The following is a 23,071-nucleotide window of genomic DNA, read 5'->3' as shown; positions in this document are numbered from 1 at the left end:
AATACAATATATAATATTTCTTGCTGACTCTGCTGCTTCAATATTTCACTGATGCAAATATTTAGGTGTATTGAGTTCTCTACTAAGAACATAACTGTCTTTTCAGGAGGGATTTAACCTACTGCAATGGCTCCTGACTCTCACCTGTAAATCAGGATGCAATTTTGCACAGTGTACAACTGCCCTTTCACAGAAAGCTTTAATGTCTCAGAAAATAAAAACAGAGCCATCAATTCTTTAGAAACATGATATGATCACCAAGGGGAACATGCCATACTAGGGCCCCAAGCCCCATTTGAGATATTTGATGGCTCAGCCCAGAAACTGCCCTGCCAGGGAGCTTTGGAAGAACTCTCAGCCATCGCAGTCACTGCCTCTCTGCAAATGTCATCCTAAGGTCACATCCGCTGACTCAAACTGAAAGTGCAATCAGTCAGAAGAGAACATGAAATTCTAATACAGCATGAATGCAACCTGAAGACTACATAAAAAAAAATGCATGTTCCTTGTAAGAAGGGGGAAACATAAACATTATCTTTTTGTTAACCTTTGTTGTGCAAATATCATTTATGTTATGTTATAATGCATGTTAGTAAGAATCCTAATGAAAGTCTTCTCTTTCTCTTGACCTTTACAAAATCCATAAAATTCAGATTTGTTGCTGAAACTCCTTTGCTCTGTGGCTTTTGCAGAGCAACAAGAGGACAAGAATGGCAACATGAAGCATAAGCAAGGTCCTGCAGTGGCAATGACTGAAACAGCAATGGTGGAAGAGTCAATGAGATTTTGATGGAAAACTAGCTTTTTACTTCTTTTTTTTTTTTTTTCTTTTTTTTCTTTTTTTTTTTTAAGTAATATGTGGAAATATACAGTGGGAGCTTACTTCTCCATTTTATCCCATACACTAATTCCAGAACAAGGTCTTCCTCTGCTCAGTTATGGATTTTGATGTATTTTTTCTGGTAGTGTCTAATTCCTTGAAGACTGATGGTTTCACTGTGACTGCTACATGCAAGAGGACCTGCTGTAGTGATCTCCTCCCTTGCTCCTAATGGCTTGAGAGCAGGGTAGATACAGATCTGCCTTTATTTTACTTTTCTTATACATAAAAAGCCCTTGAAAACCAGAAGATGGCCCTATCTAAATTCAGCAGCTTGCAAAACATACTTACCTTTCAGCATGGTAAGGTTCAAGGAACTCACTTATGACTTTTCATGTGACAAGCTACCAGGGTGGAGGAAGAGTGTGACCCTGCTGTGCACAGCTGCAGGAGAAGTGGGTAGCTTTGGTTCTTTAAGATGAGCTCCAGCTTGGATTGGGACAAATGATGGCGGTGTGTTCACTGCCATCAGGTTCAGCAACTCAAAGCAAGGGACAAGCTGTCATCCCTACTGACTGCTGCCATGTAACACTTGGCCTGCTCCCCTGCATAAGTTGACCTAGCAAGGGAATCATTTCTTGATTTGCAGACGAGAGCAGCCAAAGAACGAGAATAGACTGTGCTAAAGGACACTGCACCATGATCTTTATTTACCTAGTGCTGTTTTTGCAGCGTGGTCAAATTCAAATGCAATAACTACAGTATTTAAAGCTCTGATAAAATTCTCTCTTCTTTATACTGTCATTGAAATAGTTTATCTGTCTTGCACTGACTGCTTTGTGCACACGTGAGAGATTTCTGCTTCCTTTAAGTTCAAATCACAGTGCAACAGGTTTGTTTTGCAGGGTTGACATTTAATTATTTGCCCTACTTCTTTCAGGTTAAATTTAGAGCTAAATTTAGGACAAGTGTCTGGACAGAATGTCATATGACACCAGTGTATATCTCTTGCGCAACATGCCATCCAAACACGTAGCATTCAGTTCAGTTAAAAATAACTATATACTTACCTAATTCAGCAGGCTGTTGGGCTCTGCTGAGGTGGTAAACAGGCAGGGCAATAATAAATCACCGGTATTTTGAGGGAAAAGACATCACTACAGGCAAGAAGACAGAATAAATCCTTTCCTGTGCTAACTCTCTTTTCAAGCAGTATTCATTGTCCCGTAGTCACTTATGTATTACAGACTACGTTATCTTAAGAAGGGTGAGAGCAAATAAATTACAGTGGAATTGTGGAGGTCTTTTCCCACCAGTGTGAGAGATCTTTGATTCCTCAAGAGCAGTGTTAACTGTCAGCTCAAACTCCCACCCTAAGCATAGAAGAGGGCAGAACCCTTCACCATTAAGAAATGTCTTCCTAGTGCATAGTCTCCCAAAACCCAACAGGGGTTGATAATGCCACCCAGAGCAGCTGAGGTAGGGAGACCCAGATCTCCAAATTAAGCACGATCAGTTCTTGTCTTGTGTTTGGAGATCACAGCTCCAGGGAAAACCCAAGCATGTGATAAAAATAAACTGTGGAAAATCAGTTTAATACCTTTTCAGATAAGATGAGAGCAAGCATGACAGCAGAGATGAAGACTGGAGTAAGGAGCTGAATTTCAGCCAAGTTGCCTTGTTGTTGATAAGAGCTGTAAAGAAATGTAGGATGCATTTTCTTCACTTAAGCTACTGTTGTGCTTCAGTCCTTGGGCATTTATGTAGTCCCACCCCACCAATAATGGCAGGTTAAGGTGTTTTTTTTCCGAGTGCTGGGGTTGCAGGCATTGCTGTCCATAGGTGATGGCCACAAATGACCTTTACTGATATGCACTGGGAGTGCCAAGGGCAGCTTGCACTGCTGCCCAGCAAGCAGGGAACTGGTATGCCCCTGTGGGAGCTGAACATGGAGAGGATTTAGTTTCAAGGGATTAGAAATGGGATACAAGCAGCTCCCTGGGTCACTAGGCCAAAGCTGGTCCAGCCCAGCCAGAGGAGATTTATGCCCAGCAGTTGTCCAGTAGTTGACGTGCATATGTGGACTTCCTGAGCTCTATGGATGTGGCCCTGGGCAGCCTGCTCTGGGTGACCCTACTTGAGCTGGGGGTTGGACTAGTTGGGCCCGAGGTCCCTTCTGAACTCAATCCTTGATTCTGTGATGAGCTGCAGACGGTGTTGTCCACTCTCCTGAGACCTGATGATATGCTTATGCGTAGAGCTTACAACTCCATCTGAGGAGAGCATCAATGAAATACAAAACATAGGTACGCATTATGCATACAGTTAGACCAAACTGGAGATTTGCTTCCATCTTGAATTTCTATTGCACCAAGTTGTATTTTGTTGAAATTAAAACAAAGTGGATTGGCTTGTGTTGATGCAGGCAGAAGCCATTACAAACTCTTCTCATTAAGAGAAAGTTCAGAAGTTATCCAAATACACATGGCTTGATACATAAAACACTATGAGTCAGGAAAGGCTCCTGCTGCACTCTCAGTGCATTGTGCACAACTGGGAGTCACCATCAGTCTGTCATGAAGCATTTGCTGCAACTGCAGAACAGAAGAAGAAATGTTTTGCTGATGCAATTGGGTAAATACAGGTAGGCGTCTTCATTTCAAACCCTGACATATCCTGAAATTGGAAGGAGTCTTTATGGGGGATATACAAGCTGGGGATTCTCAGAATCAGAAGTGTTTCTGAAGAGTTTAGGACAAAGAGGAATGACTGAGAAGTAGTTTTCCTATATATATACATCTGGAAGAACTCCCTGTGTAAACATAGCACTGTGCATTTCAGAGTAGAGTAGCATTTCAGAAAATAAAACCAAACTGGGATGATGTCAGTAGGCATCCACTGTTTATTAGGTGCTTGTTACATTTCTATGCATATCTCATGCTGACTGAATTTACATCTGTCTTGCAACATGAGAAAGGACATTGCAGAATGCAGTGAGATATAAATAATTTGAAACTCATAATTTATAGCAGGTAATATGGAGTCAATATAAATAAAAGGACAGACCAACACCATGCATAATATGACACACAACTGGTTGATTCAGCCCCGGAAAAGCTTACGAGAGCTCTGGGAAACTCTGTGTATGCAGCTGATACTCATGTGATGAGGTCCTCCTAATCCACTCCTTAGCTGTAACATGCCCACCACAGTGCTGTTTACATACCTCAGGCTCCAACACGTACATGCATTGACCTGCTTGATCTGAATTATCATCTGAACCTACTTGCCCAACAGGCATAACATCTAGGTGACTTGTTTGTGGAACTTCTTAAGGTGGCAATAAATAAATAAATAAATAATCCTGTGTGTTTTGGACACATTTCCTTACAACAGAATCTCTCTTCAAAGGAATTAGGATTATATCAGATATGCACATTAGTTTTATGCATTTGAGACCATTCTCTTGCAACTCGCCCTCAGATACCTCCATTCCCAATAGTAAAAGACTCCAGGTTTCCAAGATTTGTAATCATAAAGAAATCAAAAGAGTACTTAAGGCATTTCAAATGAGACCTGTAACTAGACCTGTAACAGAAGCCTCATTTTTTCATCTCATATATGCCAGGCTTACTCCGTGGCCTGCAGAAAATTAGTAACTGGGGCCATATTTCATTTTCCTACTTTTAGAACCCACAAAACACCCAGACGCTTTCTCCAAGACTCCAACACATTTGTGACCAGTGTATTAATCTCTGCAGAGGTGGTGTATAGGAACTGTTGAATCACAGCCTGAACCACTGATTGAGCACCTGGGGAAAGGACCTGGTCAGCTCTGGGAACACAGGTGAAGGCAATTCAGGTGTGTGACCACAAGGGGTGGAGCCTGGTTGCACCTCTCTTAGATCTCATTTAAAGGCTGACTGCCACTAGTGAAGAATCTCTGTCATTTCTGTGAGCCTTGATTTTTGGAGATGGGTGAGTACCTTTACTTTTCCTGTGAAATACCATCCTATCTGCACTGGTCCCTTTGCTGTTACATTCTCATATCATCCTTCCACTGCATTATTTTTTATCCAATTGTAACAGGAGGCAAGACAAACACTTCATCTGAAGAAAATTTTCAGAAGTTGTTTAGCATCACTAACAGAGAAGGATTCGATACAGTATCAGACATGGAATTAAAATGGTAAATATATATGATTCTTGACTGTCATTAGGCTTCTGGGTTGATAACAATTTAAGTTGTCAGATTTAAAAAATGATTATAAACTTAGAATACTTACATAAAGGTTGCCCTGCTGGTAGTTTGTGGGTTGAACCTTCCTATTGGAATACCTGTTTAACTCCTGAATGCCTTTCTTCCTTGTGCAATATTATACAACTAGTTTGCTTCCTGACCCCACTGTACAGTACTGATGCATAATCTTGGCACCAAATTGTTGAGAAGTTGCACAGATCTTTATATTCAAAGTACAGTATACTCTGTATATATCAAGGCTAAAATCTATTTGTCATTGAAAGAATCATAAAATTATAGAATCGTTGAGTTGGTAAGGACCTCTGAAGGCTATCTATGCCACCAGCACTGCTGCAATGAATAGGGCCATCACAGCTAGATCAAGTTTCCTGGAGCCTGATCCAACCTTGCCTTGAAAGTCTCCAAGCATTCTCTTTTCTTTGCCTCTATGCAGCCTTTTCCCATTCCTACTATCATGCTGTGGTGTGTAATTACTCTTACCAGAGTTAAGTCAAGTATTACAAAAATCATCTCTACTAGATGATATTTCTTAAAGTCTGATTTCACGAGCAAATTCTTGATGTGTTTGTGAACATGGAGCATAAACTTTCTTAAAAAAAAAAAGCAACAAAAAAATCTAATAAAATGCACCAGATTTCTTCTTGCTTTTCCATTTAACCTAATCTTAAATCTAAAAGGAAAGCTGGAATATAAAAACCCACTGAAATGACCTTGCATTGTAAAGTGAAATTTCCCAAGTAGTGCTATTGTTTTTGGAACCAACCAAGCATTATAAAAATCACAATATTAAACTTCATTTGTCAGCAGTTCATATTTTTTTAAATGAGCTGTTTATAAACCATCACTGAGTCCAGCCTTTCTGTGTCAAATCTATCGGAGACAATGAGATGCATCCTATTCTCAACTCTTCTAACTTATGTTAACAGCAACAAATACAGTAGGTTCTGTTTTAATTTACATCATCATTGAGTTTATGACTTGGACAAAGAAGTAAATAATTGTATTCCAGCAAAAATTCAATGACTGGAAATATTATCCAACAAAAGTTGATGTAATCTGTTGCCTGATCAGCCTCTAATGGCAGGTGAGTGATCATAGTTCTTTTAAAAAGAAATCTAAGTTCAGTAATTTCTTCTGGTTGGTGTATCTTGTCCCATATGAATAGTGTTACTTGCCAGTAAAGAGTGTCCAAGTCTGGAATGAAGATAAAACCAAGGCTACCTACAGTTGTGCCCTGCATGGCTGGGTGATAACACCAAGAGTATTACGATCTGCTCAGCCCCTTGTTCTGATCCTCAGGAAAAGGAAAGAGAAATGGTCCCTCTCAGCCTGCATTTTCCATGGAGAGAAGAATAGGTCCTCCTTTTCTCACTCACATGTTGGGGTCCGAGGCCAGAAAGACTGGCATCCCTGAATGATGTTCAGATTTTTCTGCATTCTCTTGGGTGAAGCTATGCTTTATCAGCTATATAGAGAGGGTCTGTTATGAAGCCTTTTCCTAAGGGCAAAATGCCTGTTGAAGCAGAGGCCATTTTACCACATACAGGTGAGTAAACAGTGAGTAAGAAATTAATGATCAGGATAAAGCTACAGTTGATTTGATTGACTGTTGTGTATTTACCCAGGAAAGAAAAGGACAAATATGTCATTCACATCCCCATCATCCATGAAGTTGGATAAATCTTTCATTCCATTCATGTCAGAGAATGTCAGTAAACTGCATTATCTCCTTAAATCAAAGCAGCTCATAACTCTTAAATCAAATGCTGCCTTCTCAGTGTATGGTACATGTGTTGGCCAAGGTCACCCAGATGTTCCCAGCTATTTGTCTGTTTCTTGGCTCTATGTTCAGGCCCCTGGGGAGGTGAGTGTGTGTCATTCTGTTCATCAGGAAAATTACCTCAGCATGGTGTATTGACATTGGAGGTATGGCAGGAGTCCAAGGATGCAGTAGATTAAAAGTGCCTGATCAAATTTGGAACAAGTCTCATTTCTATCTGGGGACTTCCTTCTGAGAAAATTATACATCAATATATTTTGTTTTTAGAAATTGTTTTTATACACAGAGTGACTCAAAAAGTGACTGATGATGAGAATAAGGTAGTGAACTAGTAAGAAAATCAAAGAAGAAAAATACACTGTGTTGAGGAACTTATGCATAGTTCCAAATGGTAACATAACCAGTTATGGACCTCTCCTGTTTGTTCTGTGACAAATTTCTGGTCCTACCTCAGTTACTCCCTCCTTTGTGTAGAAAGTGGGATGCACCTTGGCACCTGCCTTGCTTCTCCTCACATGAAAAGGCACTGACTTCATGATCTTATTGCCTTACACTCCCTAAATGATGAGAGAGAGAAGTGATAACTCTGTGGGCAGTGGAGAGCTTGTGTAGACCTCACCAACATCTTGGGATATTTATTTTTATTCATCAGTTTTAAAGTTGATTAAGCTTGTAATTCTGGCATCTCTTTTAAATATCTAGAGCTAGAATGCTCTGTGTGCATTAAAAAAACCCTACATAAATGTAGATCTTTCTGGAGATTAGGTCTGCATCCATCATGTTTGTCCTATGCAAGCCAGCACATAACAACTCACTGTTCATTCCAGTTAATGTGCATCAACTGTACCACAAAGAAGCTTGGAAAGAGATCTTGAATGTGTTTTGGATGCTTCCTAGCATAAGCTAGCCAGCTCCAAGGACGTCAGGGTCTCTCAGAGCAGCTTATACCCATGTGGCAGTGTCTCACAGCCCCACTGGTTATGATGGTCATACCTACCCCAGCATCATCTCCTTGCTGCTCTGTGGCTAAATTGAAGGGTCTCTCCACACTCTACACTTCTTGAGGGATGTGGCAAGATGAGACTCTGGGTTATGGTGGATTCTAGCATGGCCCAAGGATGTCTCATGGTTTAATTTGACTAAATGGGAACTTTCTAATACTATCGCACTTGTGTTCTTGTTTGGGGTCACCACATAAGTGAATGTCTGTACTGTGAGGGGATAGAACTTGAGATTTTGGTCAGCTTTAAGACAAAAGGTTATTGTATGCTAACTTGGCTCTTTGCAAGTCCAAGAAAATTTGCTGTGTGCCTTTTTTGACTTGCAAGCCAGTTTTCTTGGTAGGCTCCCAGTGAGAAAAGCAGTACAAACGTGTTCCAGACGACTCTGTTTCTAAAGAGTGAGGTCAAAGCCAATCATGTCACAGCATAGCTCATTGTCAAGAGGCAAGAAATTGAAGAGAGGGTGCTGTGTCCCTGCAGAGAACAGAGCTGGCCGTCAAGCACTAACATGTGAGCGTCTTTTCCCACTCTGTGCTAAGAGAGGAGCTACAGTATCAGGGCTTGGTCCTGGTTTAGCCTTGGGTGTCTTCTCTTTTCCTTCCTTTCTCACAGGTACATACTCTGTATACATAAGTATGAGTGACTTTCATATTTTATCATGACCAGTTGCTGCTGTAGCCTTCACAGACTGAAGCTTATGACTTTACCCATGCTACAGAGTGCTTTGTGTTGGGCTCAGCAGTCATGCTGGGGACAGTCATCAGGTGAGCCTCTTCCCCCTTGCTCCATTCCTAGTATAGGCACGTCAGTTGTTTGGGACTTGGTGATTTGCTGGAAGCTAAAAAGATTATCCAGGATATTAGATAACATGGAAACACTTCACCCAAGTCCCTAAACACAGTGCCTTATCCACCTTTTAAATCCATAATTTCATTTCTCTTGTGCCAGATTAGAAACTGAGCTCTTAAGTTTGAGAATTTTTTAAAGAACAGTGATACGAAGAGAAGACAAGCAATCCAAAGTACCAGAAGTAGAACTGAATGAAATGACAGAGGGAGAGAGAAGTAAACTATAGCACAGCTTGAAAAATTGCTCAGCCTGAGCAGTGCTGGACATATAGGGTTGCAGAGCTTGCAGTGCCCAGAAGACCTTCAGTGCCTGCAGGCTGTGATGTAGGCACCTCCAGCCTTGGAGCACACTCAGGAGGGTGTGCCCTGTAATGATGGCGCACAAAGGGACCATCGGTGGCACACATATCCCTAGCTCCAGCTGCCATTACACTCAGTGAAGTATTTATTATCCAAGATCTCCCTCCTCTCACTAGAAACTTTCTTCTAATCGATTCATGGCCCTTTATTTCTTTTGCTGCCGACTCTACTGTTTAGCTTAACTGGCTCCTCTTTCTCGTGCCATGCCCTTGCTTTATTTATAGAGAGTAGTGGTATCCACCCTGGGACATGTTCTCACTAGCACTAAGCCAGACAAATTCTTCTTGTCCCAGTGGAACTCTTAGTTTCCCCACGCAGCTCAGCTATCCCTCCCTGCACCTGTCTGGTCCAAGTTGGTCCTTCCTGAGCATTACACGTAATGTCTGGGAGCAGATTTCATTAGTGTTTAGTACCACAGGACATTAGTACTTACCATTATTATGATAATTATCATTGCAGTTATTTCAGGAGGCCATTGGGAAGCTGAATTGTGTAGCTTTGTGGTGTGAGCTAGGAGCACTTGCTTCCATAGACAACAATAGGGCAAGAGGCAAGGATACTTGTAGCGCTACAGCTATGCTTGGAAGCAGTAAGTCAGGACTGCATCACGTAGCTGTCAGGTTCTGCAGCAGTGTTTTTGTGATGTCTGTTCAAGAACTGATTTAGGCCAAGATATGGTTAAGTTGCTGAAGAGGTTCACAAAATAGCTGTTTAATTTCTACCATGCTGATCTTGTCACAATTGAAAGCTCCTGCATGGAGCTCTTCGATCTGCAAACTCCAACCTTATAAATTGGTCAGAAGAGATGCTGTGCATGAGGAGGATGGCTCCACCACACCACCACTGCAAGCAAAGGCTGTGAGTGGTTGTGAGCACCCTGGGCATCCTGATCCCATTGCTTCCCATTTTTGTCATTGGCTGGTACTCCTGGCTCTACACAACCCTACAACATTTGGATAGAGCCAACCCTTAGAAGCTATCTAGACAAGTTGCAACTCACTGACTTTACTTAGGACTTTTCTCACAGCATACAGAAACACCCGTGGGCCCAAGGTTTTGGGTGTTTGTCTCCTCCCCTCCAGACAACTGTGGAAATTGCCCTAAAGTGGTTCAGGGGCACATGCTTGCATCAGAGCAATGTGGATGACATCTCCAACTTTGTCCATCCTCCATTTTGTGAGTGACTTCTTTATTAGAGAATTTGAGTTGCAGTAGAAGAGGCTCCAGACTGTTTTATAGCTCAGTATTTTTCAACAAATTTGTCATGACCCCAATAGCACCATGCAAGGCCGCAACCAAGAGGGCTGTGATACACTGAAACATTTATTACACCATAAAACAAATTAAGTTCTGCTCCTCGACCCTCCCCAACATGTCTAAGGTCAACTATGCTCTGTCAGCTTCTCCAAACAAGCAAGTTCACCCAACAAGCTTTGATACTTTTTTCTCTTGCTTTTATAACAAATATACCAGGGTCAAGGGAATATTTGAGTTAGCAAGAGGGGGTCCACCATGCAGTGAATGCTGTAAAACATTTGGTGCATGTGTTGTTGCTTGACCCATCTGCTTTTTTGTACTATATTTTAACATTTAGGTGAAAATTCATTGATAGGTTATTTACATATGTGTAAAAAATAACCTGTCATTTCCAAAGTCTCTAATCCTGTTGGGTTGCATTCAACTCACAGAAGATTCATTAATTGCACCTTCGTAAATACATCTTAAGTCCTATGTGAATCTTTTTATTCATTCCAGGTTTTGCATTTTTTATTCTGATTTCAGTCTGAAGTGATAATTCTGCACCACGATGTTTACCACTAACAGTTATTTAACACCTAGTCAGGTGTTAAGCCTATAAATAGTTTAGCCATTTGGCAGCGTTTAGACCCTGAGCCATAAAAGTCACTGGCTTTCTTTCACAATGAGGTTAAGTCTATTTGAAGGAATAGCCTGTTACAAGGACACAGAAGTCCCTGTACCAGTTTTTGTTTTTGTTTTTTTCTTTTTCTTTTTTAAAACAGATTCTCTTTAAAGTCTATTTACATAATTGGTGTGAAATATCATGCTAGATTAATTTCCTTGTTGGATCACTGCAGACTGTCTCTATTCATTCTTCAATCTTTATTTTGAAGTAACAACCTATACCTTACTTGGTGAAGAGTTTTCCTATTTTCTGTCTCACTGTGTTTGCCAGAAATTAGATTCCCTGAGATCAGAAGCCTAAAGCCCTCAACAGCAGAGGTATGAAGTCCAATGCATTTCTCTAACCAAACCCTGAAATGCAGACACTTCAGCCACCTTATTTTCTTACCTCTCTTTGTGAAGAATGAGGTTTCTTTCCTATTGTGAGAGCTTCTCCAGTAAAGACACTTTATATAACCTCAGACTTGCTGATGGTTTGGACTCAGCAGACTGGGCAACAATCTCCACTGTTCAGGCAGGGGCTGGGGGGAAAAGAACAGTGGGTATTTTCTTTCTCTTCTTTTCTGAGCAACCTGTTTTAAGCCTCTTCAAAGCTGCGGGGAAAGACCTTGAAAATGTAAAGTTCCCACATTTAAAAACTGGTAATTGCAAAGCAGTACCAATTTCTATTTTCAGAATTTGTGATTGACCTCAAGATATGGTAGAGGGGAGAGCTGAGTGCTGACTTCTGAGTGCTCCTAGCTGGTTATCGTGAAGCAGTTCCCACTGCTAGACAGTACCCAGCACTGAGATTAGGTTGTTATGCAGATATCCTGGTCCTTTATGGGTATTGCAAGGTGCAGGCTCTTCTGCAGAGGTCTGTAAGCAGTTAGAACGTACTTGGCACGTATCATGCAGAGAAAGCACAGTAAAGTATAGGTGATAGGTGGTAGACTGTACATATACCCACTTTGTTGTCCATTTCCCTTGTGCCTTCCTACTGATTACCTGGAATATGGTGAAGCTTCATGGCAAGAGCCGTCATCAGGAAGCACGATGATTTCTCAGCTACAAACCAAAACTTCGTAAAGGAAGTCAGATGATTACAACAAAAGGTAGATGACCTTGAAGCCTTTCTATGGGAATACACAGCCAGAAAAACTGCATTGTTTTTAAGCATATTGTTTATGGTTTATTGAGCCAAAAGAGTCATGCTATCTTAAAAACTAGTTTCGTGGTGCTGAATGTCCTGCTTTTGCAAGAAAGCCTTAGAGCCCAGAACAGTATATAACAGCTGAAGAGAACGTTTCTCCAATTTTTGCTGATTGCAGATGTAAAATATATTCCCCTCGTGAATGTGCTAGAAAAAATTCTTCTTGTCAAACGAGTGGTGTCAGTGGCCACTGTTCAGCCTGGACTCCTTCCCCAGTTGAAATCTCTCATGGGTATCAAATGAGTTCCTGGAGAGGGGCCAAGCACAATCCAGGCCATGGCGATACACAGGGTGTCTGAAGCCTAATTTTGAGCCATGTTTATAGAATGTTGCTACTGAAGCTGATTTCTATAGTTAAAAGATTTTTCCCAATATTTTGGTTAAATTAATCCTTGTTATTCATTATTTTAATTTGGATTAGAAAAAGAAAGTTTGTCCCAACTGAGAAGAGAAAGCCATCCTACGAAAGCCCATGTCTTCATCTCTTCCTGGATTTGATGTTCCAGGACAGCACCCAAGAAGGTCAGCAGGGTGGCTCTGGTGTCACCTGCCAGGCCTGCTGGCACTGCCCTGGAACTTTTCCTCCTCCTTGCCAGTGGCTGAGTGCTCACGTTGTGCTGCTTGAGGTTCACCTTGGTGAACCTTCTGCAGACACAGAAATGCAAAAGCTCTTTGCAGAGCCTTAAGGCTTGTGGAGGCCCAGCCTACGCTTGTGCCAGCCCAGCCCCAGGGAAGGCTTGGTAAATACGAAGGAGACTCTTGGCATCACATGGAAGCTATTTTGTAACTGGAAGCCATCATAGGTGGCCTTCTCTCTGTGAGCTAGAAATGCAACTTCAGGTAAGCTTTCTCATTTCTTCCTCCAGACATGGTAAGTGAGCTTTCTCAGCTTTAGATGGATGGCAGCATCTTGCAGAAGAACAAACTGGAGCTACACGTCACCCTTGAAAAAGTTCACGTCAAGTGAGCAGACTGCCTAGAGGCCAGCCAGATCATGGGGAGGGAACAGGGTCAAGGACAGCAGCAAAAGAATTATTAGGAAGCTCCCAAAAGAAAAACTGTATCCCCCAATGGGATTTGTATTCCTTATGTCTGATAGGATAGAGTTAACTTTTTTCTGGTACGGAGCTAGTATGGAGCTGTGTTTAGGATTTAGGGTGAGAAGAATGTTGATTTCATGCTGATGTTTTTGTTGTTGCAGAGCTGTGCTTACAGTACACCAAGGACATTTCAGCTTCTCTTTCTGTCCTGCCAGCAAGAGGAGGCTGGGGGTGCACAAGAATCTGGAAGGAGACAGAACCAGGACAGCTGACCCTAACTATAAAAAAGGATATCTCATGCCATTATAGTATCACAAGGAACTACAAACCTGAATGAAGTTGGTAGGCAGGATGTGGAGCAGATGCTGCTCAGGAGCTGCCTAGTCAGTAGTCAGCAGCTTGCGAAAAATTGTGTTGTACATCACTCATTCTGTACATTGTTTTATCATTATGATCATTATTTTTCCTTGCTTTTCTATTAAATTCATGCATATTATCTTTTTTCTTGTTCTCATCCCCATCCCACTATAGGGGGAATATGCAATCACTATATGTACATCTACACGTGCAGCATGCACACTGCACAAAGCATTGCTGATCTCATCTTGCTGCAAGTCTGTAACATGAACAGCAGAAGATTAGGCTCCTTTTAGTCAGTCTGGCACTAGATAGGGTGTAAAAACTGTTCTTGGCTGAGATATGTCACAACATGTTTTTCAAAACTGATCTTTTCAGGACTCAGCCCTGGGAATGTAAACCTGTGGTGTGGAATATCACTGCTGAAAGCCGCAGAGCACACAGGCTGCTAGAATGAATAACTACGCTCAGAGACTGCTATATATGGACATTTCTAGAAAGTGAGAATTGCTATGGTTTTTCCATTAGTATTTCAAGGGCTTTTTTCAGCCTGTCCCAGAGCAGTTCGGCAGAGTAAATCTCTTACCAAGGAGATAGCAGATGCAGAGAAATACTTGGTCAGAGGCGGTCAGGGGAAGGGCCACAAAGAGTTCAAAGACATTTTTCCCAGGCTGCTACGGCCTTGGGCCCAGCTTTGCACCTGAAACAGAGCAAAATAATTTACCTTATGGAAGTGAAAGGGAAAGAGGAAATCAGTTCAGCTTATGGTCTCAAAGCCCAGATCATGAGGATCTAGTCTGCATATCAATGAGTTCTGAGTGAGGGCAGGAAACCCTACAGGTAGTATAACGATAACAATAAATAACCCCAGTACCATATAGTTAATGGGATACAGAATCAGACTCTATTTGCATGTTCTCTGACCCGCTCTCCATGCATTCCTGGCTATGGTGTGCCAGCAGGGATAACCTCATGCCCACTGAATGGAGTAGGCTACAGTGTGGGGGCTCAAATCTTATAGCTTTTGAGGGAACTGGAGGCAATTAGTGGTTTCCTGTAGAAGAATCCTTTTCATTTCCAGAATAGAACTGCACAGAACCTGAGAAACTGCAGTCTGGTTTTGGAGACCAAATTCAAAGCAAAAAGTTACCAAGAAATTACACAAACAGACCTTTGTGAGCAGCTCTGCACAGATCTCCTGCTGCAGGATCCCTGCACTGTGTTGTCTCAGCATCCACAACCCTGCATGGAAGTGACTCCTTACCTACAAAACACGGTGGTTGAACTACAGGATTTTAGTGGCCTCTTCCAGCCTTAATGATTATATGAAACACAGGGGATCTGCTGATGGCTGGCTGGTGAAGTCCTTGCCCAAGATTTACAGTGTCATAACAGCACATTCAGTTCACAGTCCTGCATGTTGCCAAGTCCCTGTACAAGAGCAGGGTTGCTGGAAAACACAACAAAATGGGATAGGAATCCTCTCACAGTACTTTTCACTGGAAGGTAATGAACCAAGCCCTTGATTTTTTCCTCATACCAGTCTAAACAGAAGAGTTGTTTATGCTAAAGTTTTGTTTATGAAGAGTCACTGAATTAGACACTCCTAAGTGAGTCACTGGTTGATGAAACAAGTGGCATTCATTGCAGGCAGCATCAAGTTCATTCAGATCTAGCTTATAACTTTTCCTTTTTACCCAGTCCAAGGGTAGCATCAGTTTTAATAGCTCCAGCCACTCCTCAAGATCAGCCCTCCTTGACTCACCAATTATCCGGCTAGTAAAAAAAAGAAAAACATAGGACAGCGGATGAATACTGCTTACGCTCTTAGCCAAGGCACAGTGGACAGTGGGCTGGGCAGGGCTAGACTGCCCAAGATGACACTGTTGCCTTCCAACTACACAGAGCATGAAAGAATTTCCTGCAGCTGGTAACACAGCTGGGAGACCATCTGCAATGGCTTCTCCTTCCAGAAAAATATGATGTAGCGGTTGCTCAGCCATCATGGTACTTCTAACTTCCATGTTTCAGATTTTTTAATCATTTTCATATACCACAGTTACTTCCTATATTGCTGCTGTGTAGAGACCCAGAATAAACCGGTACTGTAGAATCATAGAATCATTAAGGTTGGAAAGATCAATAAGATCATCTAGACCAACCATCAACCTCCAGGCATAGTGACTTCACCACCCCTGCCAATGCCTCACTGCTCTTTATGGAAGGAATTTTTTCCTAACACCCAACCGGAACCTTCCCTTGCACAACTTAAGGCAATTACCTCTCATCTTATTGTTGTTACCTGGGAGAAGAAGCCAACCCCCACCTTGCTACAGCCTCCTATCCCAGTGGGCTATACACACATAAAACAACAACAGCAATAATAATAATAGTAATAACACTTCTTTGGAGAAGGACTAGGATCTTCCTTCTAATTTCACAGGGCACTCTCCTTATCTTGTTCTCAGTCCTTATTCCAACCTGCATTGGCGTACCTGAGTTTGTCAACTTTCTCTCAAAAATAAGCAGCAGTTAGTCTCATGGTGAAGGCACAAGAATAAGAGACCTGGGCTCTTTGTTCTTCTTGAAGGGCGTGAGTTAAATCAGTTCATCCTACATTGTTGCACTCATAAACTGATATTTCTCTTCTGTCCTTAAGTGGTGTGTGGGCTCAAGTCAGCAGCCTTTGTAAGCTGGGTGAAAAATGAAATTTGCAGGGCCTTTAGAGCTGCAGTTTGCTCTCTGTCTCCATCCGCTTTCCTAGAGGGCAGGGCATTGCACTGCCCACCCTATACAGAGAGAGGCCAGGGCCTCCCAGGGTGAGGAGGCTGAGGGGTTACTTGGGGTTCCCAGACCGAGGGACGTGGGAGAATGACAGCTGCAAACGAGAAGTACAACTGTTAAGAGGCAATGCAGTTCTGGCTTTTACCGTAGTCTTTCATGTTTTTGGAGAATGTCAGAATTTTTTGCTGAATGAAACAGCTCAATTTCAGCAATAATTTCCCCTGCTTTCCCCCCTCTAATGAAATGCTTCAAAGCATTTCAGCCCAAACTGAAAGTTTCTGCCTACCATTTTTCTTTTATTATTCTTTTCTTTAGGCCACTCAAAGTCCCTTTTTCCATGAGAAAAGCAAATGCTTGGCATCACTCTGGGCTTTGTTTCTGTGGCAGTGCTACTAGAGTAGAGCAGTGCCAATGTTACACTAGGTTCCACTTACATAAATCAAGAGCCTAGACACTGTTATGGCCAGAACTCAGAAGCCGTTCATTTCTCCTTGTTGCATCCCTGTATTGTAGCCTGTGCAGTGTATGAAGTATAACAAAACCAAACAGGATTCAAATCTTTTAACAGATGATGGACAGAAGTTTGTAGGCCTGACATTTCCAGACTGCTTTATGATGTGGAAAGACACAAGTTAAATGAAAAATCAGCCTTTTCCAGGCTCTGAAAAAGCTGTTTGTTTATAGTATGGGTCTCAGGAGGATGGCAGGGCTATTTGTAGATAGGTTTGTGATAATGTTGTGTAGGTTCTGATTTGCTGGAAATTCTGAAAAATGCTGGTTTCCACCAATTTAGGATCAAAACCAGACTTTTAAAATACCCCCAAATATTCCTTGATCTTTCAGTTTGTGGCTATCTCTGCTTATTACCTGTATGCATAGCTCTTCATGCAACAGTGGGCCTATCCTTAGTACAGGTTAAAGACAAACAGCAACATTTGGGATACCAAATTCAAGAACCAAAAAAGAGGCAAACATAGAATTGATAGAGTCATAGAATTGCCAAGGTTAGGAAAGTCTTCTAAGATCACCCAGTTCAATTGTCCACCTACTGCCAAAATTTCTCCACTATGTGCTTCCCACATCCCTCTGTACAACATATGAACATTGCTTGAACACCTCCAAGGACAGTGACTCAACCACCTCTCTGGGCAGCCTGTTCCAGTGCTTGACCACTCTTTCAGAGAAGAATTTATTCCTAATACCCAACTTGAACCCTGGTACAGTTTAAAGCCATTCCCTCTAGTCCTGTCACTAGTTCTGTGGGGGAAGAGGCCAACCCCCACATTGCAACATCCTTTCAGGTACTTGTAGAGAGTGATAAAGTCAACCCTGAACCTTCTCCATGCTAAACCATCCCAGTTCCCTCAGCCACTCCTCCTAAGACTTGTGCTCCAGACCCCACACCTGTTCTGTTGCCTTTCTCTGGTCACACTCCAGGGCCTCTACTTGTTACACTTCCTTTTGCCTGGCTCATGGGCTGGGTTTCCCCTACCCTCAGTATTTAGAGCAAGAAACTAAAGACAAAAGAGTGGAACCGCTGAGGAGAGCATCCCCTGCTGCCTTTCATGGCTGTCCCAGAGCACTGAAGGGATGCAAGGACTTGGCTAAAGAGCCCATCCCTACTGCTTTTCCTTTGCTTTGTTCCTGCTTTCACCCTGGAGGAACCCTTAAAGGTACACACACTGCCAGGGTTCTTGAAGCAAAGTCCATGGCACCGGCAGCTGCGTTTACCGGGGCGTCCCTGCCACCCAGCGTCTGCTCCGCGCTATTGCCAGGCATCCCGGTCTAATCGGTCCTGCAAAGGAATTAGCCGACGAATTGCCCAGTGCTTTGGCTGGGTGCAAAGATACTCGAGAGGGAGAGACAGTCTCTGTGGCTTCCCCAGGCACACCATCATCGAGTCATTAGGCACAAGGGAGAGACAAACACAGCTACGTTATTCCTTCTGTCTGTCTTTGTTCCTGTTTCTATGTAATCACAGCTTTTGTAAGCCTCTATTCAGATGGGTCTGCACAAAGCAGGATGTTTTCTGCTTATCAGAAGCCAGAAAACCCTTACTCATGCAAACTTGAGATCTTTGGTACAAGATACCAAAACTGCATTTGATCAGAGGAGAGCAAATCAAAACAGGTATTTCCCATGTTGGGTCCTGCTGCAGCAGACAATTCTGTGTTAGATCATTTGCATGTTTCCATCTAAAATGCTGCTGTGGTCCACAAAATAGCAAAAAGGGAAAAACACAGGGGAGCTCAATGCATGCAATGCAGCTGGGCAACTCGAAGGCGTGGTGCCAGGATCCACCTGTTCTCAGACCTCATTTAAGGGTTGGCAGTGGAGGTGAGGGTATTCCATTTAGAGATCCCTGCCTACCTGAGGACCTTTTGGGCCTTCCAAAGGTAAGCAGCTTCTTTTTTTCCTTATTTTTGTGCCCATTGCTGTTGCATCTGAGTGGATTTTCACTTATTGCAGTCTAGGATCTTGTTGCCCTGATATTTTGTCTTTTCTGTTGTGTTACAACATAGGGCTGTGGGTCTTTTCCAACATGTTGCTTTTTTGTTTGCTTGTTTGTTTTCTTAAGCCTTTCCCCATTCTAGTCCTGCTGCAAAGGCCAAGCTTAGAGCCTCTGCTAGCCTATCTACCTTTGTGTGCTTTGATGACTGGGAAAAGCACTGCTTGTATGGAAGAGACCTAAACAAATTTTCCTGCCTAACTACTTCTAGGGGCTAATGGTTGTAGCATGTTACTGAAGGCACTGTCAAACTTCCTGGGGATGTTTGTGTGTTTTCTCCATGGAGGTGCTGACACCTAGATGCTGAGGATTTTGTTTGATAGAGAACATTAAAGGGAAACAGCACCCCAACTAGGAAGTCCTAGGGGCTTAATTAAAACTGTACTGCCCTATTTTGAATTAAAAAGAAAATTAATACATTAAATACATTTTAACTTAAATGTTGGCTTAGTTATGATTTCTATGTGAGGAATTACCCGGAGCATAACCACTGCACTTATCTTAAAAACAAAAAAAGAAGTTCCTAAGTTTCTGGAATGCAGCTACAGCTGGCAAGAGTTTGTTCTGGTGCGATAGCTGTATAAGTAAACGTGAGGAAATGTACAGATGCAGAAGGAACAGGAGGAGCAGTAGGAACTTATATTGATATTCTCATTATCAACCATGATGAGTATCAGCCAGAGACTTTGTTGTTGTGGTAATGCCTGGAGAAGTGGCACAGCAAGGCAAGGGACTTGGTGGCAATAAAATACTGAGATAGGACATGGAGGACAGAGAGGCTCTTCCTTTCTTCTTATCATGCCTCATTTTACTTTTACAAGAAGCAGACAGGGCTCCACCAAAACAAACGCTTCTACTCATACAGCCCTGATGTTCCAAGTCAGGTTCTGAAAGTATAACAGAACTGGAGCCCCCCTAGGGCCTCTGTGAAACAAACACAGAGCCCATTAGTGTGATCTCCCAGTTTGTTGGCTGGTGTAGTGCATAGTGCAATTCGTAATCTAAGAGCACAGTGTAATTGTTTATTTGAAATTCAGTGCTGGTAGGGAAAAATGTACTGCCAGATTTGCTGGGACACATGCAGCCAATGAACAAAGCAGGAGACCTGTTCACTGATTTGACACCCCAATGGGCACAGCTCTGGAGGGTCCAGTCTACCCTGTGCTCAGTGTCTGTAGTGCAGGGAGCAGGCAGGAGCTGCAGCCCTGGGTGTGTGTGTGTGTGTGTGTGTGTGTGCCACCGCATAATAAGAGCTGGCACAGACAGGCAGCCACCGCTCATCAAGCTGTCACTGCAACCCAGTGCATCCCCAGCACCTAGAAGTATTTCATCAATTTTATTTATTTATTTATTTATTTATTTATTTATTTATTTTTGAGTGATTACTTTTTCCACACAGTGTTCACCGAAGAGTTACATGGAAAGGGAGAACACATAGTTCTAGACACTACATGTCAAAGAAAGATTTGTCTTTCTTCAGCATCCTCCTTCTCGCCTCCTCCACTTCAACCATTTGTGGCAGGGCACATTCACCACCCCTGTGTGTACCTGTGCACTGGGAAATGGTGCCACACACTGCTTACTTTCCAGGGCATACAGCACAGATATAAATACAAGCTAAAGAGCAGGAACATTTATTTACAGCACTACCTGCCCCAGCAGGGAGACAATGTTGCACAGTTGACTGTTCTTGCAGTTTCACCCCACTGTGGCAGCTGGAATTCATTGCAAACTGAATTCTGATCCCAGCCCCTGCATGTGAGGAATGGTTTAGTTAAAATGCAGCAACAAGGATAGTTGCCACTGCCATATGCTACACAAACCTCTCTGTCAGATTAATGCCCTCCAAGAGTCAGTTGTCTCAGGATTTTTTTGTTGTTGTTTTCCTTGTAAAATAAGGCATCACAGGAAAATGAAAAATGCAAACATCATCTTAATGGCAAACAGAGCTGCCTTGGCTTCTTGTGACAATCAGGCTCTTGTGTACAGAGAAGCACAGGGATAATGATGGTACTATTTTCCAACTAAACAGGTCCTGATAAACATTACCCAATGTTTATTTGGTTCTCCCATTGATTGTATTTTAAACAAGACAAAAAGGTGAAGTTTCAACAAGCTAGAGCTTTTTACACTCCAATTTCAGGTCTCGATTCCTTCTTAATCTTTTTTATTTTTGGCTGATGAATGTGTCATTTTTCTTGCCTTCATGTGGGAAACTGGGAAGAAGGAAAGTTGGTATCAGGCATCTTTTGTATCAAAGGCTTGAAGATGGTGTTTTTTCTTCAAGATTTAGCTGGGAGCGAATATTGAAACACTATGACATTTTCCAGTTAGCTTTTTCTTTATTTTTTAATTTGGGAAGCATGTACTTTGAGTGAGGAAAAAGCTAAACTCCCTAATTTCTGTTAGGTAAAAGCTAGGTTACATTGCATGTATGTGTTTATACACATATGATTGGATGATCTGCTAGGAAATGGACTTTTGAAAACTTTTAAGGGGCACATTACACATCATAAACGTGATTGGAAATATATGCAAGGATAAGCTTCATTCCCAGCTGGAATTTAGGAACCTTTAAGAACTTGGGAAAACAAAAAATAGAACAAAAAACAAAACAAAACAAAACAAAAAAAAAAAAAAAACAAAACAAAAAAACTATGAAATGCTTCAGCAAATGTAATTCTCACAGATTTTTAACCTTGCCAAGAAAATCATGCTGCGAGGTCATCTGAGAGCTGTGAGGATGGAAGTGACTTCACTTGAGCTGGCTTAGAAACAACACTGCAGTAAACAAGCACAAAATGGGTGGAAAATGGATCAGCAGCTGCAGCTTCCTCACACCTTGCCCCTCACAGCACTGTCATTGCCAGTACAGGTGCAGAAATGTAATCAATTTCTGTCAGTACTAAAATCGCTTATACTGTGGAAGGTATTCCCATGAGGAAAATAAATTCCATTCGTATAGGAGTATCCACAGTACTGATTAGACTCTTATGATGACACCAATAATAAAAGGACATCATACCTCTAATTAAACCAGGTGTACTTTGTGGTGCTCTCTCATTTTTGAGCCTAGGATTTGGATTAATGTTCTGAGACTGTAGTCATTCCCTACAGAAATTTGGCAGTTTATGCCATCGAGTTGGTTGCTCTGGAAACAGGCCTCCATTTCTTCCAGCTTAACAACATGAGCTGCTGAACTCCAAGACAAACAAATTTAGCAGCCCTATTCCCTTGCTTTCAGAAGCCAATGAATTTGCCTTGGGAGTAATGGATTACTAGTTTTCATTTTTCTTATCCATTCTGCAAGACTAGCCCCATGAGGAACTTTTGACTGACTCGATGAAACACTGGTGCCCTTAAATACCTTTCACATAAGTAATCTGGAACAGGTAATCTCATGTGGGCAAGAAAAATATCAAACAATTGCCATAGTATCAGAAGGGGAAGCATCTACAGGGGGTTACAAAACCAGCACCATTTCCTGCAGCACAAGGGTCTTTTCTCCACTTCCCTCTTCTTCTGCTCCAGTCCTACAGCATCATGTTGTTTCTGCAAAGATGACTGGATATCACTTCAGCAGTGCTTGCTGGATTACCAGTCCTTTGCAACTACTCGACTTTCTGCCCATCTGAGCTCCTTCCTTCATCAAGTCATTTACTAGACAGCCTAGAATTAGGTATGCCAAAGAGACCATGCTAGCACAGCACATATTATACTTTCTAGAGTGTTAAAGTACTACTGTTTCTTACCAGCTTTTTCTCCTGGCATTAGAGAGTACAAGCTGGAAACCATTGGGAGTGTGCTTTGCTTCCTTCTTGCCTCCTTATGGATGTGAATTTGCAAGCTGATTTAGGAGAGCTGAGCAAGGGCAGGCACTTGCCCTGATCAGCTGCTTAATTGCTGTTTCCTCCACGCATGCCCTCTCCCTGTGGCGAGCATGGTGATCATGTGGTGTCTGGCCTGTTCTCAGAGAGGTGCAAATTATTTCCTACATGCCATGTGAGAGATGTGTGCCAGGGCTCTAGCATGTGGTAAGGCAGCTCTCCAGTTTCTGCTTTGCTGTTTCATTAACACGCAGGGGAAGAGAGAGGAACACTACAAAGTTCAGGAAACTTAACTGTCCAATAGATGAGATCCTGTCCAAACACTCTTGTTGGCAGATGTCAAACCACAGGGACTCTTCCTTCTTCCGT

The sequence above is a fragment of the Excalfactoria chinensis genome, chromosome 5 (assembly GCF_039878825.1).
Source record: "Excalfactoria chinensis isolate bCotChi1 chromosome 5, bCotChi1.hap2, whole genome shotgun sequence".
Taxonomy (NCBI): Eukaryota; Metazoa; Chordata; class Aves; order Galliformes; family Phasianidae; genus Excalfactoria; species Excalfactoria chinensis.
Note: the sequence above shows the minus strand (reverse complement) of the source record.